Genomic DNA, 6,821 nt, shown 5'->3' with positions numbered 1-6,821 from the left:
TTCCAGAACCTGCCGGTTCAGGAATACCCATCCTGAAAGTGCCTACTTTGTGACAGTGTTTTAGGCTCTTGGCATTCATTAATGGGCAAAGCAGATCTTAGTCTCAGGGGTAGGATAGCTTGTTAGAAAACATGGCAATGACATTTCTCAAAGGTGTGTGTGTGTGTGTGCGCGCGCGCGCGCCATTGTTTGACTAATTCTAGCATCGCAGAAGCATTGAGCACCGTATGTATAAAAGGCATAAGTTGAAAGAAGGCCAGGGGTAATCCCTGGGTACATCTCCTATCTGCCAGAGCATAGATGGAGCCAGCACACAGCTAGTCTTAATTGCATTTAAAAATAGTATTTGCTGAGTATTGGTTTCATATCAGACATGGTGATAGGTAGTAAGCAAAACCAGGACCCCCTACCATTAATAAGCCACAAATAATGTTCTGTGTAACTGTAGTCAATCCTTCCAAGAAAAGAAACACATTCTAGATTTGGTCTAGGTAAGAGGTCTGGGTAAGTTTCTTGGAAGAAGCATTACATGGGATGAGATCCAAGGAGAGACTAAGGAGGGATTGAGCAGAGCCTGGTCTTCACAAAAATCCCATAAAAAGGATGGAGTTGCCTCCGTTTTGGAGTTTAGGCCACTGAAACCCAGGTTCAGAGTCAGACAAGAACAGAGTCTATTACGGGCCTTTTGCCGGTGTTAAGCCAGGTGCGTGTCTCAGCAGCTCAAGGTCACAGACCTGAGAGGGAGATTTTAACTTGGAGTGAAGTAGAGTATAAGACAAGAGGGAGCAGGGTGTGGGGGCACATGCTTGCAATCCCAGAATTTAGGAGGTAGTAGCGTAGTCAGCAGGATTAAGAGTTCAGGGCTATTCTTTACCGCAAAGCAAGTTTTTAGGCCTGCATGGGCACAAGGAGCCCTGTCTTATAAATTTGCTAATTAAGTGTTATGTTTACTTGAGTATTTGGGAGCAGAAGAGCGCATTTGTCACCAGAGAAGTGAATCCACATGCAGGTCAATAAATGCAAGTTGGAGACATTGGAGAGTGGTTATTTTCTTAAGACCTCAATTTTCTGAGTGGATCAGAGGAATCTGTTGGGGATTGGTCTGATGCTTGTATTTTGATGCTAATTACTTGCTTTCAAGATCTGGTTATTGCCCTATTCTCGGTGTGTAAACCTGCCTAAGACATTATTCCTGATTGGTTAATAATAAAAATAAAAAGGCCTGTACCTGGGCAGGGCAGAAGGAGGTAGGTGTGGCTAAGGTTCTTCGGCTTTGGGGGACAGGAGAATCACCTGAAGGAGACAGTCGGGCAGACGGAAGACAGAAGGATAGAGGATACCATGATGGGTTTGCATGGGGAAGGAACCATGAGGGCTGGGAAAAAGGACTTCAAGGATGGCGTAAAAAGAAACTCCAAGATGAAAACTATAAGCATAATTGTAAAATTATGGATGGAAGGTAGCCCAGATAGGAATGGTTAAGGCAGATGACATTGGATGGGAGCTGAGAGATGGATGGGAAGGTTTTCGAGACATCTTAGGTGGAATATCTGCAATTATAAAATATAAAAGGAAAAAAAAATCTAAAAGCTATCTGTATCTTATTGATTGTGACAGCGGGTTAAATAATACTGCCCTAATAATTATAAGGATAATAATAAACATTACTAGCCCGACACCATTACGTTTTCAACATCAGGCATCCTTCTGTGATCCCAAGAAGACATTTAACCCATTGTTTCTTTGGTAGACCATTTCACCACAACGAGCATCTTCTCAGCAGCCCTACAGGGTTTCCTTTGCGGCTTTCCTGTCCATGGTGCTGACCCAGCCGCCTGTTTGCCTTCAGCTGAAGGAAGGAATGTAACTTAGTTTGGTTAATATGATTTAATGTAGGATGACTGTAAAAGTGACCATTAAATATGCATTATACAGCTGCAAGAAATGATGTGTATTTATGTGCCAAGTAAAGAGATAGCCCCACATTCCAAGCTGGAAAATGTCCCAGTAATACTGGTTAGCTTTCTTTCTTTTCTTTTTTTTTTTTTTTTTTATGCCCTCATAAGAGAAATATCTAGCTGAGACAAATACCACATGTATATTTATGTCTCTGTTTCAGACATGCATTTTTAAGTATTATTATTTTTAACAAAGGTAATTGTTCATTTCACAAATTAAAAGTTGCCTTCTCACTGGCTAATAGCAGTAATTGTCAGAATAATGTAAACTATCCTAGTTCTTAAGACAGTTGTAAGGACTGTTCAGCCATTCCCCTCCACACCAACAGACAGGACAGAAACAGACAGGGCATTGAATTTAGGGCCTTTGGTGTGCCAGTCAGCCTTTCTACCTCTGACCTATACTCTCAGCCCTCAGCTATTTCTTGAAATGTTCATTAGTTTCCAAAATATTTTTTTTGTGGGCTGGAGTGATGGATCTATGGTTATGAGTACTAGCTTTTCTTCCAGAAGACCCAAGTTCAACTACCAGCCCCCACACAGTGCTGTACAACCATCTTTAATTCCAGTTTGGGGCATTCATCACCCTTTTCTGGCCTTCTTGGAACACCAAGCATGCATGTGGTACACAGGCATACATGGAGGCAAAGCACTACTTATGCACATAAAATAAGCATAAATTTAACAGAATGGAATGCATGAGGCACCATGCTAGGCACTATTAGGATAGATAAATAATATGATCTAAGCCTTCTACTCAAAGTACAAAAATGGAGAAAGTTAGAATTTCCATTTATTAGAATGAATGTGGCTGAGGTATGTATGAAGGCCTATGATTATCACAGAATGTAAGTGTCTCAGGTGTGTCTTCCCCTGTGTGTATGTGTGCATACATGTTTGTGTGTATGGAGTATGGAGGTAAACTTTGAATGTCATTCCTTAGGAGATGTTGCTCTTAGTTATGGGGGACCAGGAGCTCACTGATGAGGTTAGCTTGGTTGTCCAGCCATTCTTTCTGTTTTTGTAATGCTGGGATTACAAACATGTGTCATCATGCTCAGTTTTTTTTTTGTTATTTTTAATTTTTTTTATTTATTACAGTTTATTCACTTTGTATCCCAGCTGTAGCCCCCTCCCTTGTCCCCTCTCAATCCCACCCTCCCTCCCTCTTCTCCACCCATGCCTCCCCTCCCCCCAGTCCACTGATAGGGGAGGTACTCTGCCCCTTTCCTCTAATCCTAGCCTATCAGGTTTCATCAGGACTGGCTGCATTGTCTTCCTCTGTGCCTTGGTAAGGCTGTACCCCTCTGAGGGGGAGGTGATCAAAGAGCTAGCCACTGAGTTCATGTCAGAGACAGCCCCTGTTCCCATTACTAGGGAACCCTCTTGGACACTGAGCTGCTATGGGCTACATCTGTGCGGGGGTTCTGGTTATCTCCATGCATGGTCCTTGGTTGGAGTATCAGTCTCAGAAAATACCCCTGGGCCCAGATTTTTTGGTTCTGTTGCTCTCCTTGTGGAGCTCCTGTCCCCTCCAGGTCTTTCTATCTTCCCCTTCTTTCATAAGATTCCCTGCACTCTGGCCAAAATTTGGCTATGAGTCTCAGCCTCTGCTTTGATACCCTGCAGGGTAGAGTCTTTCAGAGTCCCTCTGTGGTAGGCTCCTGTCCTGTTCCCTGTTTTCTCCCTCTTCCGAAGTCCACCCCATTGCCTTTCTGAATGAGGATTGAGTATCTTACCCAGGGACCTCCTTTTTGATTACCTTCTTTAGGTGTATAAATTTTAGTATGTTTATTCTCTAATATATGTCTAATATCCACTTATAACTGAGTATATACCATGTTTGTCTTTCTCATTTTGGGATACCTCACTCAGGCTGATCTTTTCTAGATCCCACCATTTGCTTGCAAATTTTATGATTTCCTTGTTTTTAATTGCTGAGTGTATTCCATTGTGTAATTACACCACAGTTTCTGTATTCATTCCTCACCTGAAGGACATCTGGGTTGTTTCCAGATTCTGGCTATTACAAATAAAGCTGCTATGAACATGGCTGAGCAAATGTCCTTGTTGTATACTTGAGCATCTTTTGGATATATGCCTAGGAGTGGTATAGCTGGATCTTGAGGCAGCACTGTTCCTAATTGTCTGAGAAAGCACCAGATTGATTTCCAAAGTGGTTGTACAAGTTTACATTCCCACCAACAATGGAGGATGGTTCCCCTTTCTCCACATCTCTCCAGCATGTGTTGTCACTTGAGTTTTTGATCTTAGCCATTCTGATGTGTGTAAGGTGAAATCTCAAGGTCATTTTGATTTGTTTTTCCCTGACAGCTAAGGATCTTAAGCATTTCTTTAAGTGTTTCTCTGCCATTTGATATTCCTTTATTGAGAATTCTCTGTTTAGCTCTGTACCCCATTTTAAAAATTGGATTACTTGATTTGTTGCTGTTTAACTTCTTGAGTTTTTTTATATATTCTGTATATTAGCCCTCTGTCAGATATAGGGTTCAGTTTTTTTGTTGTTAGTTAAAATTTTATTTTATTCTTTGAGAATTTCATATAAGTGTGTTTTGACCAAACTCACCCTATTTTTTCCTCCTTTCCAATTCCTTCCCACTGCTCCTTTCTCAATTTCATGTGCTCTTTTAATTTTTAGATCTATTTAATTTTAATTTTGTGTTATGAGTGTTTTGTCTGAATGTATGTATGTATGTATGTATGTATGTATGTATGTATGTATGTATGTATGTACGTGTACTACATGTGTGCCTGGTCCCGGAGGAGGTCAGATTCCCTGGAACTGGAATTATGGACAGTTGTGAGCTGTCGTGTGGGTGTGGGGAACTGAAGCTGTGTCCACTGAAAGAGAAACAAGTGTTATTTACTGTTGAGGTAACTCTCAAGTCCCTGCTCCCTCTTTAAAAAAGATCCCATTGTGTAAATGGACTCAGTGGCCGGCTCTTTTATCTCCTCTCTCTAGGGCTTGCAGCCTTGCCAGGCTAAAGCAGGGATACAAAGTGAATAAATTGTAATTAAGAATAATAAATACAAAAAATCAGCTGAAAAACAAAATCAAAACCAAAAACCCATGGAGTGCTACCTGTATGTGCAAATGTGTAGCGCCATCTACTGGAGAATGGACGGAGCTTCTCAGGAGCTGTATCCCTGAAGAGAATTTACTCTTCCTCTCCCAGGAGCGGTCAGGTGTTAATGGCTCCTCAGCTAGAGGTAGAGCTTCACAAGTGCCTCTCCTGTTCACATGAGGACTTCTGCTGACTTGCTCTTGTGCAGGTCTTGTTCATGCAGACCCAGCTCTGTGGGTTCATGTATACAACGGCCCTGTCATGTTCAACAAGTAATATTTTGTTGCAGACATCCACTACTGATTCTTAAGGTCTTTCTGCCCCTTCTTCCACGATCATATCTGAGCCTTGGAGGTGTGGAGGAGGTGTGATATAGACAGTCCCCTTTAGAGTTGAGCACTAGGTAGTTTCTTATTCTCCACACATTGATCAGTTGTAGATCTCTGTATTAATGGCCATCTCCTGGACAAAAAGCTTCTCTTTCAAGGGTTGAGAGATGCTGTAACCTATAGATATGAAACAAACAAACAAACAAACAAACAAAAAACCTTAGGGGGAACTTTATCACTGTGTCTATTTAGCATAAGAATAACACTAGGTTCCCCCAGGACCTGTCACCTAGCCATTCACAGGGTTTGGTCCAGTTAGCAGTGCCAGGCGTGAGTTTCATCTTATGGAACAGACTTTAAACTGAATCAGAAAGAGTCTGGTTACTTCCATAACATCCATGCCACTATTTTACTAGTGGGCATATCTTGTCAGGCCAGTTGCTATTGTAGCTTTCAGGGTAAGTGTGTATATATACTTCAGTGCTGTGACAGCTGCAAGGTGTGAGCAAAGATGAGGCCTCTAGATTGGTACCAGCTTGATTTCTCCACGACTTATGACTTAAGTATGCTATATCTTCAGCAATATGGTCTTACTGTCATGTTCTGGAGGGCAACTGTAGCCTACATATAATGGTCTTTCATCACTATTCTGCTGTATAACCCCTGTTCCCATAGGACTTTGTTTACACCTCTAGGAGGAATGCATTTGTCTGCCCAAGGAATGCCACTCGTAAGATGTCCTCCCCAGCCCCATCCTTCAGCAGTATAGCTTAGAGCATTTAAGGGCCTTATGCAGATAACCCCCATTTGGCCTGGGGACCTTTTTGTATCCTGATCATATTTGCTGAGAGTGATGAGAAATGTTTGTTTATCAGTGTTTTTCTGTCCCTGCTTTGAGCCCTGAGCTATCTTGAAATAAAATCTTCAGAGAAACCAAGTAACGTGCTCTTGGGCACTATTCTTTAAGAGTTTCTTGACTCAATTTCTTAGCAATGGTCACTGGTGGGTTGTGATAGGCAACTAGTATCAATATGCTCAGCTTTTTATGTGGATTTTGGGGCTGAAACTTAGGCCCTCATGTTTTTACTGCAAATATGTTGCTGAGAGAGCCATCTCAACAACCACATCAATAGTTTTTAGAGGGACCATTGAAGGATGTTTAAGAGAGAATGAAAGGAAAGGTATACAAAGGAGGTAACTGGATATGAGTGGTGTTTAAATACAATTTTAAGAGGCTGAATATTCTGAGAACTTAGTATAGTCAAAGGAAGAGGTGGAAGATGAAGTTGTATACATAGTTTTAGCGAATTTGAATTTTATTCTAGCTTGTGTGAACCATGATGAAACAATGGGAAGTATGCTTTTGGTGATGATATTTCCTTTAGAGTCTTCTGGGTAAGAGTTGCTATGGAGATAAACACTGAGAGAGTGCTTTGAGTATAGAGGGT

Source organism: Psammomys obesus, unplaced genomic scaffold, assembly GCF_907164565.1.
Source record: "Psammomys obesus unplaced genomic scaffold, mPsaObe1.curated_primary_1811, whole genome shotgun sequence".
Taxonomy (NCBI): domain Eukaryota; kingdom Metazoa; phylum Chordata; class Mammalia; order Rodentia; family Muridae; genus Psammomys; species Psammomys obesus.
Note: the sequence above shows the minus strand (reverse complement) of the source record.